General features: G+C 45.7%; 1 long non-coding RNA gene across 1 annotated transcript; it reads left to right on the top strand.

The window, feature by feature from the left end:
• LOC122932300 lies at positions 1-24,815 on the top strand. Its single transcript, XR_006388295.1, has 3 exons — positions 1-205; positions 450-565; positions 24,655-24,815. It is a non-coding gene; the product is annotated as an uncharacterized LOC122932300 (long non-coding RNA).

Here is a 24,815-nt window from a genome sequence, read left to right as displayed (position 1 = left end):
TGTGTTGTGGCCACGCCCCTTCTCTCCGCGATGTTGACGCAATGTATAAATAGTGGAACAAAGACAACTTCCTAGAAGCTTTGCCTGGTGTGCACGGCGGCCGGCGGCGAGCTGCGTCTGCTGCCCGGAGAGAGGACAGACTGGGGCACTGGATGTTACCATTGGACAGCCCGCAGCCGGCTCCCTATCATTGGGCTTCCCCCCAGTAAGTGTCATCCCGCCGCCACTCTCTGCTCTGTTATTACTGTGTACAGAGCTAAGCTGCCGCAGTCCGCTGTGTGCACGGGCTGAGAGCGGAGCCGGGCTCCGGTCCCTGTGCTCTCCATCCCGGTCCCCGGGGAACGGCACCTTTATAATAGGTGCTGTTGCAGCCGGTTTAACGGGCTCCCCCCCCCCTTCTTCATCTCTGCCGGCAGCCGAGGGGTTAATATCCACTTGTCTTCCCCCAGCTCGCAAGCCCATTGGACGAGGCGCTGCTACTGGGGACATGACGTCACCTGCCCGGCGCTTCTCAATGAATTGTCTTGTATTGATGGGTTCTAGTGGGATGAGGTCTGCACTGCAGGTAGGTGGCCCGGCGTGTGCAGGGGCAACAGAGCCCGGAGGGAACGGTAGGTGAAGGGATGCGGGACTGACCGGGGCACGGACGGGAGCGTTGTGTTTACAGTTACAACAGGCGTATTGTGACGTCACCTGATTGACAGGTCGCCCTGCCAGAGGGAAAAGTCGCTGGCGGCTGACAACGGGCTAATTTAAGCAAGGGGTGACGTCATCGCCTCCTTGACAACAGTAGAGGCAGCGCTGCCCCCCCCCCCCCCCCCCCTTATCTGAGACCCAGAAGTGACAGCCTGAGGGACAATGCTTCCTGGAGAGACAATAACCATTAAAAGCAGCAGAAACTGCCCACAACTCCTCCATTCCTGGCCGCCGGGATGGGTTCTCACACAGTTCTGTTATGTGTGTGTTCAGTGTGCGGTATCTCCACAGACATCGCGTAATCCGCATGCACTTGGGGGACATACCTGTATCTGGATGCCCCCACCCTTTTTATTTTTACTATGGGGATCCTAGTTATTATTTACATTAACTGTTCATAGAAGGCAATATTTAAAGATCTTTTGGCAGTGGTGTGCAGTTCAAGATGAAATGCGAAATGTTGTCCTTTTGTATCAGTCCGCACCGAGATAAGACTCCTATATAAATGGGTTTAGTGCTGAGGGGGAAGAGGTGATCTGCTAGAATAATGGTAGTTTGTGGAATTAGGATAACAGTATGCCCGTGGCTCTATTATTCTTTTTAAAGCTCTAGATCAGGGTGCCCCACCTGCGGCCCTCGATACCATTCTGTGTGGCCCCCAGGCGTCGTACCAGACATGTATGTCTGTCGTGCGGCTGCTCACGTGTATCTTTCATGTATTCTCTCATTAGATGAGGGTCCTGGAAGTGTAACCAGACATTTCTGGTATGTACTGTAGGTGCGATGTGCCCGTAAATAATGTATGTCAGTTGCTAAAATCCTTTTAAATGTTGTTTTTGGCCCTTGGGATTGGTTTAGTCTGACAATGGTCACCAACCAGAAAAGGTTGTGCAAAGATGGCCACAGACCAGTGTAATGTCTCCAAAAAATGGGAGCAGGTCGTCGCTATCGAGGTTGCCAACTGACTTTTCCTGTGTTCGTGAAAAATGTTTCTGTGAAATATATATATTCCTCCTTCCGTGTGTGTGTGGGGTTTTTTATTTTTATGAAAGAACGGATGCGGATATACAATTGGATCCGCAAAAAATGGAACAGAAATCTGGGAAAGACATACTGACGTGTGATTAGACCCTAAGGCCTCATGCACATGACCGTATATATTTTGGGGTCCGCAAAAAATACAGATGATGTCCGTGTCCATTCTGTATTTTACAGAACAGCTGGCCCCTAATAGAACAGAACTATACTTGTCTGTAATGCGGACAATAATAGGACATGTTCAATTTTTTTTGCGGAATGGAAATATTGAAACGGAATGCACACAGAGTAACTTCCGTGTTTTTTTTCGGACCCATTAAAATCAATGGTTCTGTAAAAAAAGGAACGGACACAGAAAGAAAATGCAGTCGTGTGCAGGAGGCCTAAATGCTGGTAATGAGTTTTGATCAGTACACTGAGCTATAGACATGTATTACTTATCTTTATCATTCATTATGGTTTTCCAGTTATCAATAAATATTTTTGGATGTCTGTGATTTTGGGATAAGTTGTCCAGAAAAAAGAAATTTCAGTTGGCAACCCCGGTCACCATCCACACAGACAGAGGCCGACGCATTTCCGTATGTCCGTGCAATAGAACAGTGTGAGTAATTCCGATCAATAGCATGGCGCTCACCATGATTCTTCCTTTTAAGCTACATTCACTTGACCTTATGTATTTTGCAGTCCGCAAAAAATACGGATGATGTCCATGTGACATCCGTGTTGGTGTGTGTATTTTTATTTTTTTGTAACAATGCCTATCCTTATCCACAAAACAGACAAGAATAGGACATGCTCTATATTTTTTGCAAGTACTACTGCAGTTTCATGCCCTCGCCGCACTTTCTCGAGGCCCTTATGGGAGCTGGCGCCATGGGCGTAGGGATCACCATAGCAGCCATAGAAATGGCTATGGGGCCCTACACCACTGGGGGCCCGGGCTGCCTGCTGAGGATTATTATCATTTTTTAAATTCATGTGGTATAGCTACAGGGGTCGCAGGCCCTTTCAGGACAGACAGAGAAAGCGCTATCTGCAGGGCCTGTAGGCTGTGGGCGGTGCGATAGGGGGCGGATGGTGGCAGACAGGCGTACCTGAAGTGAGGAGAGGGAGTGGTCCCGCTCCCAGTCTGGGCGGCAGTCCTACTGGCCGGAAGTGAAAGAGGCGGAGCGTACAGCAAAGCTGCGTGCTGCTGGGCCTAGCAGCACTGCTGGAGTGTGGGCGCGCAGACGTTCAAGTGGCTGTGAGGTAAGGGCTGGCTGACTCTGGGACTGGTAAAATTTACTTTGGAGTCCTGGACCATTATATCTTGCGAGGAGGGGGAGCAGGACCCTGGAGGTCTGGACCATTATATTTAGGGGGAAGCAGGACCCTGGAGGTCTAGACCAATATATTGAGGGGGGAGCCGCAGGATCTCCAAGGTCTAAACCATTAAATTGTGGGGGGGAGCAGGACACTTGATGTCTGGACCATTATAGCTGGGGGACTGGCAGTGGGAGATTTAGGATGGGTGTGGGGGTGGGAGGTCTTGGAGGGGTGTGGGGACACAACACCGAACTTCAGTGAAGAAGCCCGGGTTCGGGTCTGGGTACCAGTCAGTTTTTTATCACACGCGTGAAAAACGCATTGCACCTGCGTGATAAAAACTGAACAACACAATCGCAGTCAAAAGTGACTGAAATTGCGTGCGCACTTGCCCGGGTTTGCCGCAATGCACACGTGACTCATCCGGAGCAAATCCGGGACGCCCGTGTGAAAGAGGCTTTAGTGTAATGTGTGACAATCTGAGTCCCTCACCCCCCCCTACTCTCTCTGGCCGCAGTGAATGGTTATATAAAGTTATCCCCTCTCCACTGGGACCCCCGATGATCACAAGAACCCCATGGAGCCCCCCCCCAGAAATAAACGGAGCAGCCTGTTGGGAATGTGTGCGGCTGCTCCATTGATTTCTATGGGAGTTCCGGAAATGGCAGAGTATAGCGGTAGGACCCCCACCAATCTAATAACTATCCCCCCTCCATAACTTTATATAACTGGAACACCCTTTTTAGCAAAGCGGTTTGCTGTGCTAAAAGTCCAAAGAAAGTGAGACAGGACGGAGAATACATGGAGTGACTTGAAAAATGATAACCTTTTTTGTTTGTTTTAAATGACATCAAATATTAACATATAGGAAGTTAATAGGCCATAAATAACTTTGGTGTCCCTTTCAGATCAGCTTCTGGGGAAGTTGTCCCGGTTGTTTAGGCTTCATGCACACGACCGTGTCCAAACTATAATTTTTCTTCTCAAAAATGGATTTGCAAAATACAAATGCCTTCTGTCTTTTTCTCGCTCCCATCAGTAGAAGGGACTAGTGTCGTCCGCCATGTGGACCAGAACACGACGCCATGTTCAGACCTGAGCGTTCGGGATGTCGCGCTCTGTATGCGCGATTCTACGGGTGTCTGACATACGCGTCGGGCGTTTTACAGCACGATCGTACGCGCTGTAAAACGCTCAGGTGTGAACCATTCCCATAGGGAATCATTGGTTCTTGCCTGTTGAACGTTTTACAGCACGTAGGAACGCGCTGTAAAACGCTCAGGTGTGAACCCAGCCTAACAGAATGGAAAAACAGATCCGCATAAACACTACTGTGTGCACAGCTCCATAATGAATAGGTCCGTGTGCAGTCTGCAAATTATGCAGATGGTCATGAGCGCCAATACGGTATTGTTTCTGCTGCACATGTCATGTGATGGCGGCTTAAATAAAACTATAAAAATTACAGAATTGTTTGTGGTGCCGCTCCGCTCCCCCATTGACTTTCATGAGATGTGACTTAAAATATCCCCATCTGAAACGTTATAGGCAGAACCTGAAGAAATTTGGAGGGGTGTTCTTGTAGGGTGCTTTTGTGCCCCTCTGTGCGGTGATGTCCTACATGGATGCCTTGTCCAATGGCTGCTATGAGATGTGGATCTATAGATGAAAAGTGTGTAAATTAGTCCTTACAGAGCAATGGGGGGGGGGGGGGGGGGATAATTATCAATTATACATGAAATCATGATTATTATAATTTTTTTTTAATAAGGCCTCATGCACACATGTATTTTGTGTCCGTTCCCTTTTTTTTTGCAGATAGGATGCGGACTCTTCTATTTCAATGGGTCCGCAAAAAAATGCGGACAGCACAGTGTGCTAGCCGCATCAGTATGTCTGTTCCGTAGCCCCGCAAAAAAATAGAACGTGTCCTATTGTCTGTTTTTTAGGCATTGTTCCAATGGATCTGCAAAAAATGCAGATGCGCAGTTTGCAGACCGCAAACAGTCGTGTGCATGTAGCCTAAAATTTTTTTTTTGACAATCCCTTTAAAGGGAAACTGGCACCTATGATCCTTGTTGCTTAAATGGAGTAATGTAGTTCATCAGCGCACCATGGCCACTATAGGAGAACCCAAACTTTGCAACCTGTCTAACGGGACCCCTACCCAAATTCTCCTTTTGAGTTCCCAGGACAAAATGTAGAAAAAGTGGAACTTTTGAGACCTCTCATATCTACCAAGGAGTTGTACCCCACTTCCTGCTCTACAGATCTGTAGGTCCCTACTATATGACTTTGGGTGAGGTCACCCTAGTAATGATTTGGGCCAAAAAAGAAAGTTGTGTTTGCGCTAAAACAATACTGGGTACTGTCACTGTGGGTAGCCCAAGGGTTAAAATGGCAATTTCCTGCCGGTGGAGCAGATTTCTATATAATCCACTGAGGGTGAATGTGATGGCTTGTAAAATGACCAGGGTGCAGTGTGCGAACGCAGCTCAATTGTTTCTGCAGGCCCGTGTGCTCGCTCCAGTGTAAAAATCACACATCATATTAGCTGGATAGACTTCATTGGCAGGTAGCCTCCTACAGATGTACCTGTACCGCTTCCTATGGGGAGCCACAAACACAGGTGCATACGGTATGAAATGGGGACTCGTAAAAGTAGGCAATTAAAAGTTATTGCGCTGATTCCATCTGTGTCATCGCTGAAGACTTATTAAATATAGCAGCAATGTCGCTGATTTCACAATGTCCTGGAAATATGGACACGCAGTATAGCAAACTGGTCTAGCGGGAGCCGTATCGAATGATTTCCTCACTCCTACCTCCAGCAACAGTAAAATCGAAGGGCTAAAAAGAAAATCTAGGATTTGTTTCTATGGCAAAATTTGCCGGGCAACTCAAAAGCGGCGATTGCCCAAAAGGAGGCTTTGAAAACGAACGTGCCGTGTTACGTACTTACCTCCCACCAATCTGTAACCTGTTGTGGGACTTATTGCACTCGCACCTATTCTAGGCATTCGTTCCTCCATATGTACGGTCAGTTATGGCTCTGTTCACACCTTGTATGCCCATAGAGATGGCTGTTTGCATCTGAATAAAGGATTTGGGCTTTTGTGAGTTAAACTTAGGCCAAAAAGTGTTTTCTGGATACTTTACGTACGGAAAATCATTGGCTGCTACACTTTAAAATATAAATGGAATAGATCACTCAAATAAATCGGTCTATTTTGACTGAAAATATCAGTTGGATCTAGGGGTGGGCGATATGGCCTAAAATCTATATTGCAATATAATTTTAAGCATGTGCGATATATATCGCAATATATTGTTTTCTATATTGGGGGGTTTAAACTTTTTTTTTTTTTTTTTTACTTTAAAAACTATTAGCCTCCTTAGGGCTAGAACCCTTGTCATATTCACCCTAATAGAGCTCTATTACGGTGAATAGGACTTTACACTCTCCCTGCTGCCCTGTGCTTTGTGCACACAACAGCAGGGAGCGGATCCCCCTTCCCTAAACGGTGCCCTCCACGGATCCCCCTCCCCGACGCTCACAGGAGTACATTTATAAACTAATCAGTAACTTTAACTTTAATCATTGCTGATCTCTTTACTTGGATACCTTATTATGTCTTAGCTTAACAGCAGGCAGTGCGGGCGGGCGGCACTCACTCACTGACGTCATGCGCCTGCGCCGCCTAGTGGGAGGAGCAGGCGCAGGACGTGAGTGAGCGCCGCCCGCCCGCACTGCCTGCTGTTACCGGAGCTAAGACATAGTAAGGTATCCAGTAAAGAGATCAGCAATGATTAAAGTTACTGATTAGTTTATAAATGTACTCCTGTGAGGGGCGTGGCCCTGTATATTCTAACCCCCAGGCAAGCGTCCCTGTCGCCATGGGAACACCTGGGGGTTAGAATATACAATCGGATTTGAGTTTTCACAATCTCACTGAGATCGTGAAAACTCAATGATTTACTGTCAGTTCCTCCCCTCCTCTTTCTCCTCCTCTGTTCTCATTGGTGGTCAGCGGCAGCCGCACACAGTGGGGAGGGGGGGACTCCCTCCTTCTCCACTGTGCCAGCTCAGGAGAACATGGTGCGCACAGAGCGCGATCATATCTCGGTCCGGCAATATAGACGATATGCACAAAATCCATATCGTGGCACAAATTTATATTGCATATCGCCTATATCTGCATATCGCCTGTATCGCCCACCCCTAGTTGGATCCCTTGAAAAAGTTTATACCGTATTGTGCAAAATAGGCTGTAAAGTAAGAATGTTTTTAAAAATTGAAATGTTAATACCAGTAGTTTATTTTTCAGTTAACAAAATGCAAAGTGAAAAAACTTAATCTAAGGCTACTTTCACACTAGCGTTTTTGCGGGATCCGGCACGCTTCAGCAAAAAACTCTTCCGTTACTGATGCATTTTGGAGCATTCCATTCTGTTCAGTTTTGTCCCCCATTGACAATGAATAGGGACAAAACTAAAGCATTTTTTTCCTTTATTGAGACCCTATGACGGATCTCAATACCGGAAAATATTAATGCTAGTGTGAAAGTAGCCTTAAAGAGGACCTTTCACCAGAAAAAAGTAGCTAAACTGACTTTATAGACGTGTAGAGCGGCGCCCAGGGATCCCCCTGCACTTACTGTTATCCCCGGGCGCCGCTCCGTTCTCCGGTTATAGCCTCCGGTATGTTCCTAGTTAGGCTCCATCCAGGGAAACCTGCTGGCGTCTTTCTCCTATGCTGTAGCGCTGGCCAATCGCAGCGCTCAGCTCATAGCCTGGCTATGAGCTGAGCGCTGCGATTGGCCAGCGCTACAGCATAGGAGAAAGGCTCCACCCAGGGGAACCTGCCGGCGTCTAACTAGGAACATACCGGAGGCTATAACCGGAGAACGGAGCGGCGCCCGGGGATAACAGTAAGTGCAGGGGGATCCCTGGGCGCCGCTCTACACATCTATAAAGTCAGTTTAGCTACTTTTTTTTTCTGGTGAAAGGTCCTCTTTAATCTAGTCGATTTGGTGTGACCGACCTTTGACTTAAAAACCTCATCCGCTCTTCTAGGTAGATGTGTACACAGTTGTTGAAGGAACTCAACAGGGAGGTTGTTCCGGACACCTTGGAGAACTAACCACAGATCTTCTGTGGATGTAGGTTTGCTAAAAATCCTTTTGTCTCTTTATGTAATCTCAGACAGACTCGATGATGAGATCAGGGTTCTGTGGGTTCCATACCTTGTTAAGGGCTCTTTCACATCTGCGTTATTGTCTTCCGGCATAGAGTTCCGTCGTCGGGGCTCTATGCCGGAAGAATACTGATCAGGATTATCCTAATGAATTCTGAATGGACAGTCCGTCCTTCAGGATGCATCAGGATGTCTTCCGTTCCGGAACGTTTTTTGGCCGCAGCAAATAGCGCAGCATGCTGCGCTTTTTGCTCCAGCCAAAAATCCGGAACACTTGCCGCAAGGCCGGATCCGGAATGAATGCCCATTGAAAGGCATTGATCCGGATCCGGCCTTAAGCTAAACGTCGTTTCGGCGCATTGCCGGATGCGACGTTTAGCTTTTTCTCAATGGTTACCATGGCTGCCGGGACGCTAAAGTCCTGGCAGCCATGGTAAAGTGTAGTGGGGAGCGGGGAGCAGCATACTTACCATCCGTGCGGCTCCCGGGGCGCTCCAGAGTGACGTCAGGGCCCCCCACGCACATGGATGACGTGATCGCATGGCACGTCATCCATGCGCATGGGGCGCTCTGACGTCATTCTGGAGCACCCCGGGAGCCGCACGGACTGTAAGTATACCGCTCCCCGCTCCTACTATGGCAACCAGGACTTTAATAGCGTCCTGGCTGCCATAGTAACACTGAAAGCATTTTGAAGACGGATCAGTCTTCAAATGCTTTCAGTACACTTGCGTTTTTCCGGATCCGGCATGTAATTCCGGCAAGTGGAGTACACGCCGGATCCAGACAACGCAAGTGTGAAAGAGGCTTAAGATAGTTCTTAACCTGTTATGGACACAGGGCGTACCTGTATGCCCTGTGTATTTCCGATCACTGGCGGGAGGTGATCGGAACAGAGTGCCTGCAATGCATTTCATTGTAATGCATTGCAGAGGTGATCAGACCCCCAAAAGCACATCAGAAATAACATCAGAAATAAAGTAAAGAAAAAAAAGTTAGTGTTTTTAATAAAATAAAGTAATAAAATGAATAAAGTAAAAAAAAGCCCCCTTTCCCCTTATTTAATAATAAAAAAAAACACACAAATATTAGGTATCGCTGCGTCCATAATGACTGGTAATTGGTTCTGAAATGGAAACCAATATCAGTGCAGCACATTTTACTGTCCCAGCAGAACAAAATGCAACCCCAGCAGAACCAAATACCACAGTGCAGCACAATTTAGTGTTCCAGCAGAAGTCCTGCTGAGCTAGTAGTTTGTGTTGCCCTCTGGTATTTGGTTCTTATGGGGCAGTACATTGTGCTGGACCCTGGTATTCAGTTCTGCCAGGACAGTATATTGTGCTGGACTTTGGTTCTTCTGATGCAACATATGTGAAGGTATCCTTAGGGCTCATGCACGTGGCTGTTGCCTGGCCGTGCCCATATTGCGGCCTGCAAGCTGCAGGTCTGAAATACACGGGCACTGGCCGTGTGTACCCCGCATCACGGGTGCTGACCCATTCACTTGAATGGGTCCGGAAGGACGGTGCAGGACGGAGGCACGGAACCCCGCAGAAGCACTACGGAGTGCTTCCGTGGGGTTTCTCTCCGTGCCTCCGCACAGCAAAAAAAATAACATGTTCTATCTTGTGTGAAGGACGGATCACAGAACCATTTAAGTTGACTGGATCTGTCGAGGCAGCCGCACGGATGGTGCCCATGCATTGGGGACTGCAAATTGCAGCCATGTCAATGAGCCCCTAGGTTTGAGTCCAGAGGCAGAAAAATTCAGTTGCAGATCTTGCCATAAGGCTACATGCACACGAATGTAAGGGCTCCGTGCTGCGGACCGCAAATTGTGGTCCGCAATGCACGGGCACAGACCGCGGGGCAGCCGCTTGCGGATCGCGGACCCATTCACTTGAATGGGGTCCGCGATCCGCATCCAACGATCCGCACCGCAAAAAAGTAGTGCATGCGCTACTTTTTCTGCGGTGCAGCGGCACGGCCACAAACACTACAGAAGCACTCCGTAGGACCACATTTGGGGGTTTCACTTGCTGCTAATTGTTTCAAAGTATTTTAAGATGTATTAATTAGAATATTTTTATTGAATACATGTTATTTATCTGGATTGGAGGTTAATTCCGTTTTAGGCATTGTTACATTGGATCCACAAAAAAAGGATGCAAAACACATACGGTCATGTGCATGTAGCCTAAGGCTCCATTCACACGTCCGTGATGTGTTGCGGACCCGCAAATTGCTTGTCAGCAACACACCAGCCCGGCACCCCCATAGAAATGCCTATTCTTGTCCGCAAGCTGCGGACAAGAATAGGACATGTTCTATCTTTTGTGGAGCTGCGGACCCGAAGATCGGGACCGCGCTCCGCAATTGCGAATGCAGACAGCACACTGTGTGCTGTCCGCATCCATTCCATCCCCATAGAGAATGAATGGGTCCGCACCTGTTCCGCAAAATTGCGGAAGGGATGCGGACACACTCTGTGGACGTGCGAATGGAGCCCAAGTCTGAGTTTACACATCAGTTATTGTGAGCAAAAACGCAGACCAGGTGCGTATCTTTCCATTATACCTGATATGAGTAGGCTTTACTACTGGTAACTGATGAAAATAACTGAAGTGTGAACTCTGCCTAAGGGCTCATGCACACGACCATATGTATTTTGCGGTCCGCAAAAAATACAGATGACGTCCGTGTGCATTCCGTATTTTGCAGAACGGAAAAGCTGGCTCCCTAATAGAACAGTCCTTGTCTGTAATGCGGACAATAATAGGAAATGTTCTGTTTTATTTTATTTTTTGCGGAACAGAAATACGGAAACAGAATGCACATGGCGTAACTTCCGTGTTTGTTTTGTATTTTATTTTGCTGACCCATTGATATAAATGGTTCCGCAAAAAAAAAGGAATGGACACTGAAAGAAAATACGTTTGTGTGCATGAGCCCTAAGCGATACAAACTATAAGCCTCAGAATGGTGAAAACAAAAATCCTCTGTTCCGATGTTTTTCTGATCTCTATTTCCCAGTTATTCTTGACAGGCAGAAAAATCCGCTCAGTCTGATTGGCTGGGTGCAGGATCCGATTTCTTTTTGTATCGCCCAGACATTTTTTATTTTTTTTGCGAGGGGTGGAAGGTGTCAGGTTTTTCTTTCCTGTATTCTAGGTCAAAGATACATTCTCCTCTTAGTATACTTTGTATCACCCGACCAGTTTTCTGGCCTTAAAAGTCACGAAACCATATATATATATTTTTTTTTTATTCCATTGCAGCTTTTCTAGTTAATTGCCATTTTTAGTTTTCCCTCACCAGTTTCTGAAAAGGCAGTGGTGCCATCAGCTCCAGCACGTACGCCAGAAACGGGCATAAATAATGACTGGAATCTACGGCAGCTACGAGCTGCCATAGATTTCAGTGTGGTGCATGGACTGCCGGAGGAGGCATTTAATTTATGACGAAGTCTGTGCCTGGTCATAAATGAGATGCCACCTCTGGTGACACAGGCCCAGCGTTCGCTGGTCTTGATAAATCAGGGCCTGAAGCTGTACTGTGCGCTTATTGGTTTGCATCATTCCAGCCCCAGAACTGCTGTGTTTTATATCTACACTAGATCCGGTTTCTGTAAACTGAACTGTATGTTCTCCGGTCTTCTATAATTGTAGATAGATTTATTTATTTCTCCAAGTAGTGTGTGAAGGAAGTTGGTGTTTTCCAACCACAATCAAGTAAAGGGATATAAAGCAAGTGTCGCCTCTGTCTTCTGCACCACCATGGCCGTAGGTTCGGAGTGCTGACAGTAGTTTCCACATCTTCAGTGGTGAGACAATGTGTACGTGCATGCCTAAAGCATTTCTGCCCTGATATGCTGAAAATATCGAAATGTCCTAAAAAAGAAATAAAAAAAATTGCAGTCATCATGCACTGATCCCAGTGTTTCTTTTTTGGCACGCTACACCGCTACATGACCATGGCAGCCAATCAAGGCCCCCTATGGGGATGTCATGCTTTGCAGCAGTGATTGACTCCCAAGATCACATGTTGTGAGGGCATTCCGTATAGTTTGCTGTAAATCATGGATGCAATAGAATGAGAGGTGCTGGCTCTTGTCTAAATAAGGGTACTTTATCACTTGTGTTTTTCTTTTCCGGCACGGAGTTCCGTCCTAGGGGCTCTATACCGGAAAAGAACTGATCAATTTCATCCCGATGCATTCTGAATGGAGAGTAATCCGTTCACAGTTCAGTCTTTTTGACTGATCAGGCAAAAGCTAAAACCGCAGCATGCTACGGCCCAAAAATGAAGACTTGCCTGAATGCCGGATCTGGCATTTTTTCCATAGGAATGTATTAGTGCCAGATCCAGCTCCGTCCTTCCGGTCTGCGCAGACCAGTAAAAATGTGAGAATAATCGAAACTGATCCGTTCTTGCAATGCATTTGTAAGATGGATCAGGATCCTGATCAGTCTTAAAATGCAATAAGTTGGCATACGTTTTGCCGGATCCGGCAGGCAGTTCCGGCGATGGATTCCTCTGCCGCAAGTGAGAGTAGCCTTAGCCATGCTTATAAAACAAAGTCCTGAGAGGTTTTTGTTATGCTGTTTCTATCATGGCTATCTTTTTCATCACTTTCCTTTCCATGTACACTGCCCCCCCCTCCCCAGGTGCTGCTGCAAATCTGTGCTGCCAGGGGTGGCTGTGAATAGAATCGATCTCCTTCCCCCTCTGGCAGTTGACAGTATGGTCTCCTCTTAATTCCTCTGTAGAATGAGCCTTCTCAGCCATATTTTCATGGTATTACAGAAGCTTTGTTCCTTTCCTGACTAACTGGGCAGAACTCTCCTGTTGGCTCTGTGGTGGACTCAACCAGAAAGTACACTTTGAGCACCAGGTGGCTTGGTTAACCAGGAGGAGGAAGAAGAATGAGAGCAGTAGGTGATAGGTGAGTTGCGTTTAACTTGTGTACTTTTATACCATTCTGTGCCTTAAAAAAAAAAAGTAATCGTCCAGACAACAGCCTTTAATGTTATGCTCTATAAAATGAATGATATTCAAAAGTGGGACAACCCCTTTAATGATGCGTGTCTTTCGAAATCCTTAGGCTGGGTTCACACGGGTGTTGCGGATTGGGTCCGGATGCGTTCAGTGAAACTCGCACTATTTTGCAAGCAAGTTCAGTCAGTTTTGTCTGCGACTGTGTTCAGTTTTTTCCGCGCGGGTGCAATGCGTTTTGATGCGCGTGATAAAAAACTGAATGTTTACAAACAACATCTCTTAGCAACCATCAGTGAAAAACGCATCACACCCGCACTTGCTTGCGGATGCAATGCGTTTTTCACGCAGCCCCATTCACTTCTATTGGGCCAGGGCTGCGTGAAAAATGCAGAATATAGAATATGCTGCGATTTTCACGCAACGCAGAACTGATGCGTGAAAAACAACGCTCATGTACACAGACCCATTGAAATGAATGGGTCAGGATTCAGTGCGGGTGATATGCGTTCACGTCACTCATTGCACCCGTGCGGAAATCACGCTTGTGTGAAAGGGACCTTAGGCTAGTTTCACACGGGCATTGCAGGAAAATGTGTGGGTGCGTTGCAGGAACACTCGAGATTTTTACGCAACCCCATTCATTTCTATGGGGCCTGCGTTGCGTGAAAAACGCACAAAATAGAGGTTGCTGCAATTTTCACGCAACTCATAAGTGATGCGTGAAAATCACCGCTCATGTGCACAGCCCCATAGAAATTAATGGATCGGGATTCAGTGCGGGTGCAATGCGTTCGACGTGCGCATTGCACCCGTGCGGAATACTGTAAAACCAGCCTAAGGCCTCTTTCACACGGGCGAGTTTATATATTTTTTTAACCCCTCCAGCTCTATTTTACTATGCATTCTGTATTCGGAATGTATTATTTTTCCTTATAACATGGTTATAAGGGAAAATAATAGCAATCTACAGAACCCCGAACTTCTGTGAAGAAGTTCAGGTTTGGGTACCAAACATGCGTGATTTTTCTCACGCACGTGCAAAAGGCATTACAATGTTTTGCACTCGTGCGGAAAAATCGCGTGTGTTCCCGCAACGCACCCGCCTCTTATCTGGGCCAAAAAGCGAGCGAGTATTCCGCGCGGGTGCGATGCGCACTGAATCCTGACCCATTCATTTCTATGGGGCAGTTCACATGAGCGGTGATTTTCACGCATCACTTATGCGTTGCGTGAAAATCGCAGCATGCTCCTCTTTGTGTGTTGCGGTGCGATAATCCACGCAACGCAGGCCCCATAGAAGTGAATGGGGTTGCGTGAAAATTGCAAGCATCCGCAAGCAAGTGCGGATGTGGTGCGATTTTCACGCATGGGTTCTAGGTGACAGTCTATTCACTGTATTATTTTCCCTTATAACATGGTTATAAGGGAAAATAGCATTCTGACTACAGAATGCATAGTATAATGGTGCTGGAAGGGTTAAAAAAATAAAGTTACTCTCCTTATCCTCTTGTTCGCGTAGTTCCCGGTCTGTTCTTTGCTAGCTGTGGGCTTGGGCTAAAGGACCTGTGGTGATGTCAGATCAATGCTCCATCACCATGGTGATGGACCATGTGATTGGAGCATGTGATCTGACATCACCACAGGTCATTCAGCCCACAGCTAGCAAAGAACAGACCGGGAACTACGCGAACAAGAGGAGAAGGTGAGTTAACTTTTTTTATTTTTTTTTAACCCTTCCAGCACTATTATAATATGCATTCTGTAGTCAGAATGCATATTATTTTCCCTTATAACCATGTTATAAGGGAAATAAATACAATCTTCAGAACATCAATCCCAAGCCTGAACTTCTGTGAAGAAGTTCGGGTTTGGGTACCAAACATGCGCGATTTTTCTCACGCGAGTGCAAAACGCATTACAATGTTTTGCACTCGCGCGGAAAAATTGCGCATTTTCCCGCAACGCACCCGCCTCTTATCCGGGCAAAAAACATGACGCCCGTGTGAAAGAGGCCTTAGAGTTCAATGCTCGAATAGTATTTTCTCCATTGATATTCTTCTCAAAACCTAATATGGACTTTAGAAAATGGTTGCCGAAGTCTTGCTCTGCTTCCAGCCCCCAGACTCTGTCCCTCCCTCAGCATCTGATACCACGATGAGGTTTTCATCTATGGTGACATGACATCCACCTCTATTGTAGGACATGACAACTTAATGGCACAAAGGCTTAGGGAGAACCCAAGAGCTCTGGAGGTTGGGAACAGATTTCCAGTGGTAACTATTGCCGCATGAAGAAACGATTGACTAGAATTCATAATAACCTACAATTATTGAAACAAGTTATCGTTTTTATGATTTTATTATGGGTAAGAATCGACAGCTTGGCATGGAGCTGTGGTTTTAGCTGGTCCTGTGTAGCCGCCCTAGTTGATTACTGTCAGATGTTCCTCTTTTGTATGGAGCAGTATGTGAGGAAACGGCATTAGTAAGCATTGACAAGTGGCCCCTGGGGATCCGCAGTATTAATCAGCGATTCCGTGTTTCCACTGCGATTTCTCGCTGCCAATACAGTTGTAGAGTTAAGTCCTGGTTTATGTTACATGTACAGGTCTATCCCCATTCACGATGCATATCTAGTGTCATATGACATTACTGCCGATGATATCTGAGAAAACACAGTAAACTGAGTGCTGAACTCTGAGAAGGTCAGAAAATCCGAGATTAGGTTCAGTTCACGTGTCGCCCAATTCATGACCTTCCACAAATGACTGTTCCCAAGAGAGGAGGTGATTTAATGGATAGGGCAGGCCAGGGCTGTATTCTGGAGTCTGCCTAGCAATGCTTTTATATATTTTTTTTTTTTTCTGGGGTAATAAAATTCAACTTGTAATATGGCGCCGAGTGTAAATAAACTGCCATCACCACTGCAAGCAGCACAGCCCTAGTAATTGCAGGCAGCACCTAAACTCAAAGGATTTGGATAGGTCATCTGTTTGGACATCATCCACCAACCCCATAACCTGGCACCCCAGCGAACAACTATTTCGGGCTGCCATGACACCAGACACTATACGGTGTATGGATGTGAAGGCAGAAGGCTCCATACACTGTACAGGGCATGTCGGGGACTGCAGCTCAGCTCACATTCAAGTGAAACGGCAGATCGGTGAGGATGATGGGTGTAGGAGCCTTACCAATCGAAGGTCCCATGCACATGACTGTATCCGTTTATATGGTCCACAAATCGTGGATCCACAAAATACAGATGCGGTCCCCTTGTACGTCCGCATTTTTTTAAATTCATTTTCCAGTGGGTCCGCATTTTGTGGAAAAGTAGAAGTCCTGTTCTTTCTATGGACATACAGATGCGGAAAGCACAGGCTCATTCATGTGCTTTCCGCATCCATATGTCCGTTCCGTAAAAAGGCAGACCTTGTCCGCAAAATGTGGACCACTCGCCCATTGAAAACAATCGGTCCACAAATAAAATGTGGACGGCACACGGGCGCATCTTTATTTTGCGAATTTGACTTGTAGACCACAAAACAGATTGATTTGCGTGCATGAGGCTAAAAATTTATAATCCATCCTGAGGTCAGCAATATCTGTAGCCCAGAGACCCCCTTTACCGTTGCCATTCTTAGTGCCCAACATCCTTCTAACACTCAAAAGGATAACATTCTTCATAATCCTAACCTCTCACGCCTGTGTTCAGGACTCTCCTGTGCTGTACCAGTTCTCTGGTACACACCACTCCAGACAATGAGACTCCCACAGTTTTAGAGTACCCTCAAATCTCACACTTGACCCCAATCTGAACATGGGGTGGATTTCTTTGATTCAAATCTGCTTGTACAGGGTGGCCCACAACAAAGTAACCCACCTCCAATAGCTCCAAATCAAACTGCCTAAGGGCTCATGCACACGACAGTATTTTGCGTTCAGTATACTGGACGTTTTTTGAGCTCAGTATATGGAACATATACTGAACCATTCATTTCAATGGTTCAGCAAAAAATACTGAAGTGTCTCAGTGTGCATTCCGTTTCAGTATTTCAGTATTTCCGTGCCGTGAAAAGATAGAACATGTCCTATTCTTGTCCGCAAATCACGGTGCTTGGCTCCATTCAAGTCAATGGGTCCGCAAAAAATACGGAACACATACGGAAATGCATCCGTATGTCCTCTGTATCCGTTCCGTTTTTGCTGAACCATCTATTGAAAATGTTATGCTCAGCCCAATTTTTTCTATGTAATTACTGTATACTGTATATGGCATACGGAAAAACGGAAAGGAAACGGAAACACAATGGAAACAAAAAACGGAACAACGGATCCGTAAAAAACGGACCGCAAAACACTGAAAAAGCAATACTGTCGTGTGCATGAGGCCTAATAGTAAGCCTGTCCTAGTTGTCCAAAGCTGGACGTGGTGGCTGACTGATTGCTGACAGATATTTGGACCCATTGCTGGACTTCATGATGGATGAAGCTTGGTTTCATTTATCAGGTATCGTAAATTCCCAGAATACGAGATACTGACCCGCTGAAAATCCATATTTGTCTTGCGAAACACCACTTCCCAACCAGATAATTGGCGGGTCCATATCTGCCTGTGGATGGGGGGGATAAGTTGTCTTAATGAGAACCCCTTTAAAGGTTTTTTTTCTGGGGTTTTCATATTGATGGTCTGTCCTCAGGATAGGTCATCAATATGAGATCGGTGAGATCCAACTCCTGGCATCCCCTGTTGTCCGCTGCATGAAGAGGCCGGCGGCGCTTGGGCCTCCTCCTAGGACATGTAACATCACATTCCTTGGTCACATGGCCTGGGGCAGCTCGGTCACATTCAACTGAATAGGGCTGAGCTGCTATCATATGGACAGTGCTGTGGTTGGGGAGTTGCGAGAAGGTGAGTGCCACCTCTTCCTCACAGCTGATCGTTGGGTGCATTCACATCTTTCATCAGACTGAAAGATGTCTGATTATTGGCAGGACCTCTGTATAATCAGTAGAACTGAATGAGGGAGGAATGTACGGGCGTTTAGTTTACATCGGGCAGTGTAATGGGCTGATCCTTCACAAATATTGGCCTATTACACTGCCAATACGAGTGCTCGTCCTGACCAAACATCGGGCAGTGTAATAGGCTTCTTAGTCTCGAGGGGAAATGCAGATATGCCATTATCTAGGCAGCATGGTTCCTCATTGGTAAGTTACGATATGCTGGGATTGTGGGATCAAACCCAACCAAATACAACCTCTGCATAGGGTTTCTATTTCTCCCTGTGTAACATTCCAAAAACATGTGGAGAGGGACTGATGAGTGGTGACCACTTCTGTAGAATATGTTGGTGCTATATAAATTAATATAGATACATTTGAAGAAGAAAAAATAGATCCTGACCAGATGAATGGCCTCATGTGGACAAATCTTTCTACATGAAAAGGCCAACCTGGGCCAGAGAGCGGACACAAGCCGTGTGATGGCTGAACGCTGTCCGCTTACTTTGAGGTAATGCAGGAGTTGGGTTACTCGCAGATTAACTGCCTCTCAGAGAACCAAAGTGCGGGATTACTGAGCAGTAATCAAACCCCGATGGGCCTTGTTGACATTACAGCCACACGTGAGCTTTTAAGACTTTTTTTTTTTTTTTTTCTTTTTTTTTAAGATTTGGGCTTGTCAACATAGAACAGGCACAAATCACTCCACAAAACGTCCCCGGAGATGTGGGAGAGGTCTTCAGTTACTGGAGCATGGTGAGGTAGTGGCAGACGGCTCTGCTAAGTGTCTGTAAGCATGCTAATAGACAAGCGCCTGATGGCCTCGCATTGTCACCAGCACTCCTACATGGCTTTGTCTAACGGTTCTCCTTTTTAAGATTTCCGACAGGTATAAGGTTCTAGATCAGTGGTTTTATTTTTTATTTTTTTTGTCTTTTAAACCACCTTAGATAGATCATGCTTCAAATTGAAAAATTGCCAGGAAATTGGTAAAATTGCAGTGTTTGTATGGCATTTTATGATTTTCCTATTGGCCAGCGTGTAACATATAATTTATATTTTTTTTTTAAGGAAAAAAATGGCCACAAACAAATGCTTTTGTTAAAGAACAAAGCCTAAATGTGGTGGTGTCACCCATAGGTTTCTGAGATCATATACACCAAATCAAATAATTGCCCTCCCCACTAATAACTAACAAATACTAGTATTAAATAGCTTTATTTGTACAAAGTAGTAAATATTTAACAATTATGACAGCGGCATACATGTATAAAGGAGGGTACAACGGTACTGTAGTTGGGGTACTTTCACACTAGCGTTTTTCTTTTTCGGCAGAGTTCCGTCACAGGGGCTCTATACCGGAAAAGAACTGATCAGGCATATCCCCATGCATTCTGAATGGAGAGTAATCCGTTCAGGATGCATCAGGATGTCTTCAGTTCAGTCGTTTTGACTGATCAGGCAAAAGAGAAAACCGTAGCATGCTACGGTTTTATCTCCGGCGAAAAAAAACTGAAGACATGCCTGAATGCCGGATCCAGCATTTTTTCCCCATAGGAATGTATTAGGCTGGGTTCACACCTGAGCGTTGCGCAAACGCGCGTTTTAATTGCGCATCTTTATGCTCGTTTTTGTAATAGTAAACGCGCGTTTGACGCGCGTTTGTGTGATTGACTGCAGTGTCCTATGGCCACAAACGCGCGTCAAAATGCCCCAAAGTCGCTCATGTACTTTTTTGAGCGTCGGGCGTTTTACAGCGCGATCGTACGCGCTGTAAAACGCCCAGGTGTGAACCATTCCCATAGGGAATCATTGGTTTCTCCTTGTTGAGCGTTTTACAGCGCGTAGGAACGTGCTGTAAAACGCTCAGGTGTGAACCCAGCCTTAGTGCCGGATCTGGCATTCAAAATGCCGCTTTAAAAAAAAATGAAAAAAATAAATACCGGATCCGTTTTGCCTGACACCAGAAAAACTGATCCGGTATTGCAATGCATTTTTCTGACTAATCAGGATCCTGATCAGTCTGAAAAATGCCTGATCAGTAAGAAAAATGACATGCGTTTGCATACAGTTTTCCTGATCAGGCAGGCAGTTCAGGCAACGGAACTGCCTGCCGGAATCCTCTGCCGCAAGTGTGAAAGTAGCCTTGTGTAGCTGTATTGGGCTTAATCAATCTTGCTGAAACAGCCAAATCTATCAAGGGATCTCATACATATATAAAGTGCATAGTGCTATATAGGATAAATATAAATGTCCCAAAACAAATGATGGAAGGTAGGGGTAGCAAGATGAAAACATAGAAAAGATCACATGTTATGCAAACAAAGCATAGCCCCAAAATGACAGTGTTAGGGCTCATGCACACAGCTTTTTTTTTTTTTTGCGTTCCGTATTCAGAACCACTCATTTCAATGGGTCCGCAAAAGATGCAGACAGCACTCTGTGCTGTCCGTATCCGTTGCGCCATTCCGTGGCCAGCAAAAAAAATTATGAGCCATGTCCTATTGTCTGTTTTGCGGACAGGAATAGGCATTTCTATAATGGGCCTCCTGTTCTGTTTCGCAAATTGCGGAAGGCACACGGGCAGCATATGTTTTTGCGGACCGCAAAAAACAGCAGTCGTGTGCATGAGCCCTAAAACAGACAAAAGGGCCTCCAGCCCCGATGTATGTTTCGCTTGCCAGCTTCCTCTGAGGAAGCTGGCAAGCGAAATGTACGTCAGGGCTGGAGGCACTTTGGTCTGTATTACACTGTCATTTTGGGGCTATGCTTTGTTTGCATAACATGTGATCTTTTCTATATAATTTTATTTTTATTTTTTATTTTATTTTTTTCATCTAGCTACCCCTACCTTCTATCATTTGTTTTGGGACATCTCGAGTTATCCAATATAGCACTATGCACTTTATATGTACCATTATATATGTATGAGATCCCTTGATAGATTTGGATGTTTCAGATTGATTAAGCCCAATACAGCTACATAACTACAGTACCATTGTACCCTCCTTTTTTGTATATGTATGCCACTGTCATAATTGGTTTTATATATTTAGGGTACTTTCAAACTAGCGTTTTTCTTTTCCGGTGTTGAGTTCTGTCACAGGAGCTCAATACCGGAAAAAAATGATCAGATTTGGAATGGAGATCAATCCGTTAAGGATGCATCAGGATGTCTTCAGTTCAGTCCCTCTTATGTTTTTTGGCCAGAGAAAATACCGCAGCATGCTGCAGTTTTCTCTCCGGCCAAAAATCCTGATCACTTGTCGGATCCGGCATTAAGACCGGTTTTCCGATCTGCGCATGGGCAGACCTATAAATGCAAAAAAATAAACAGTGGATCCGTTTTTCTGGATGACACCAGATAGACTGATCTGGTATTTCAATGCATTTGACTGATCCGGATCCGTCTGAAAAAATGCCATCAGTTTGCGTCCGGATTGTCGGATCCGGCAGGCAGTGTCTGCAATGGAACTGCCTGCCGCAATCCTCTGCCGCAAGTGTGAAAGTACCCTTACTATTAAAAAATGCTAATTAACTTGCTACCAGCAAGTAGGGCGGCTACTTGCTGGTAGCACCTGCATCCTCCGATCCTAAAGACACCCCCTCCACATGTTGATTGACAGGGCCAGGGAACGGGATCGTTCTATGCTGGCCCTGTCTGCTATCAAGATCTCGCGCCTGCGCCGTAACGGTATTCAGTCGGCGCAGGCGTGAGATTTTGAATGCAAACAGGGCCAGTAGAGAACAATCCCGTTCCTTGGCCCTGTCAATCAACATGAGGGGGCATCTTTCGGATCGGAGGATGCAGGTGCTACCAGCAAGTAGCCGCCCTACTTGCTGGTAGTAAGGTAATTTGCATATTTTAAAAGCACGCTTTTAACACAATCTACTGGACCAAAATGATTAATTAGATCATGTAGGGATAAATCGCAGTATAGGGATTAGAAGTAAACAAAACAAAAAAAACTGTTTAGTGGGGTGAGAGAAGCCCTTTAATACTATTTGTTAGTGGGGAGGGCAATTATTTAAGTCTGGTCCCCACATGATCCCACAGTCAGCAGGTTGCTAGTGGGATTTAAATATTTTTTTGGGGGAGATGGTTTTCTGGGATATTGCATAGAAGTCAATGGGAAATCAATGCAGGACAAACAAATTATTTTAAATGTAGATTTTTAAACGAAGTATGTGGGGGGGGGGGGGGGGGGGTCTGGCATTTTCCCATAAACTTCTCTACAAGAAATGTCACGCTCTAGTGTGGGAGGGAAAAAAACCCACACCGAACATAAAAGGGAAAAGGAAATCGAGCCTGAAAACTAGGGAAGGAAAATTGACACCTCCTAGTGAAAACCCTAATCAAAGCCCTGACTTCAAACCAGTATGAACAGACCCCAGAGGTAGGTGAGTACATGCACAGGAATACCTAATGTCCTATCTAACCCTAACAGACCCTGATACTAATGACAGGAATGAGACATCCTGTTCCTCCAAAAGGAAGGGTGAACGGGAGTCTCCCTAAGGCCTAATACAATACAAATGGCAAAGAAATGCAACACACAAAGCCAAAATACAAAGGGAAAGGTAACACTTAAAGGGGTTGTCAGGGCTCAGAGCTGAACACGAACATGCCCTTATTTTCACCCAGGCAACCCCCCTGAGGCTAGCATTGTAGTATCTCATGCTCTAATGCGCTCCCTTGCCCTGTGCTAAATCGCGCAGGGCAAGGTCTCTTGTTTTCAAACTTTCGCCCTGCAGTGTGTTCAGTGACTTCACCGGCTCTGATGGGTGGGCTTTAGTGCTGCCCTAGCCGTTTTACTGGCTGGGACAGCACTAAAGCCCACCCATCAGAGCCGGTGACGTCACCAGGCTTCCTGGCAGCCCCATGAAGAGCCCCGGTGGATCTCCAAAAAATGCTGTTGCCCTGCGCGATTTAGTGCAGGGCAAAGGAGGCTGCCAGGGTGAAAATGGAGGTATGTCCGGGTTCAGCTCTGAACCTGGACAACCCCTTTTAACTTCATAGAAGCTATGGCAGCACCAGCAACTCAGCCGAGATCCAAACACCAGCTATCCACAGGTCCAACTGAAGCTATAAACCGCACAGCATTGTGGGAGAGAACTATAAATAGGAAGAGTTAAATGAACACAATAGCAACACCTGGAGGTTAAGGGTTGTGGCCAGTATCAGAAACAACCCAGACGCCTATTGATCCACAAGGTAAAGGTGCGATTTTTCACGCATGGTTGCTAGGAGACTATCGGGATGGAGACCCGATCATTACTATTTTCCCTTATAACATGGTTATAAGGGAAAATGGCATTAATACAGAATGCATAGTACAATAGGGCTGGAGGGGTTAAAAAATAATAATTTTTAACTCCCCTTAATCCACTTGTTCACGCAGCCCGGCTTCTCTTCTGTCTTCATCTTTGCTGTGCACAGGAAAAGGACCTGTGGCGACGTCACTACGCTCATCACATGGTCCGTCACATGACCCATCCCCATGGTAACATATCATGTGATGAGCGCAGTGACGTCATCAAAGGTCCTTTTCCTCAAATAAGACGGAAGAGAAGCCAGGCAGCGCAAACAAGTGGATTAAGGTGAGTTTAATCATCTTTAAAAAAATATTTTTTTTTTAACCCCCTCCAGCCCTATTGTACTATGCATTCTGTATTAAGAATGCTATTTTCCCTTATAACCATGTTATAAGGGAAAATAATAAAATCTACACAACACCTTACCCAAACTTCTGTGTACCAAACATACCGATTTTTATTTATTTATTTTTCACGCGCGTGCAAAACGCATTACAATGTTTTGAACTCGCGCTGAAAAATCGCATTTTCCCACCACGCACCCGCATCTTATCTGGGCCAAAAACACGACGCCCGTGTGAAAGAGGCCTAATACTGGCATTTTTTGCACACTGTCATTATCGTCCTTAACTGCATTCTGCCTTACAAAAATATGGCTGCTTTCCTCCAGAAACAGAGCCACATCTGTCTTGTATTGCTGCTTGGCTCCATAAAAGTGAATAGGACTGAGCTGCAATACCACACACAACCTGCGGACTGGTGCGGTGCTGTTTTGGGAAGAAACCAGCCATGTTTTTTCAAATTGAGGACAATGCCTTTAGAATGGAACCAAAAGGAGAACGTAATACAGTCCTAAAGTTTAAAGAGCTTTAAATACATAGTCTATAAAAAGGTTGACTATTCACCAATGCATAATTGTAAAAAAATAAAAAAAATGCCCCTAAAGCAGCTGATGTGCAGGCAATATTCACAGTAAATGTTGCTACTGTGCTTCTATTCTCAGCTATAGACTTAGTAACTCCTTTATACAGATTTCTTTTTTTTTTTTTCCATGGTCTGCCCCATGATCGCTGATTTTGATGGCGCTACATTCAGGCTCCTCCAGCATGAAATGGTTGACTACAGAGAACAATCGACTGCATTCAACAGAACAGACTGCTGATAATACGGCTTTTGGGTTCAGTGTCCTGTGCACATTGACGAGGATGAATTATATTTTTCATGATGGCATTACAGAATGAAAAGACCCCTTTTGG

This window comes from Bufo gargarizans, chromosome 3 (assembly GCF_014858855.1).
Source record: "Bufo gargarizans isolate SCDJY-AF-19 chromosome 3, ASM1485885v1, whole genome shotgun sequence".
Classification (NCBI taxonomy): Eukaryota; Metazoa; Chordata; class Amphibia; order Anura; family Bufonidae; genus Bufo; species Bufo gargarizans.
Note: the sequence above shows the minus strand (reverse complement) of the source record. Positions and strands in the feature narration are given on the sequence as shown.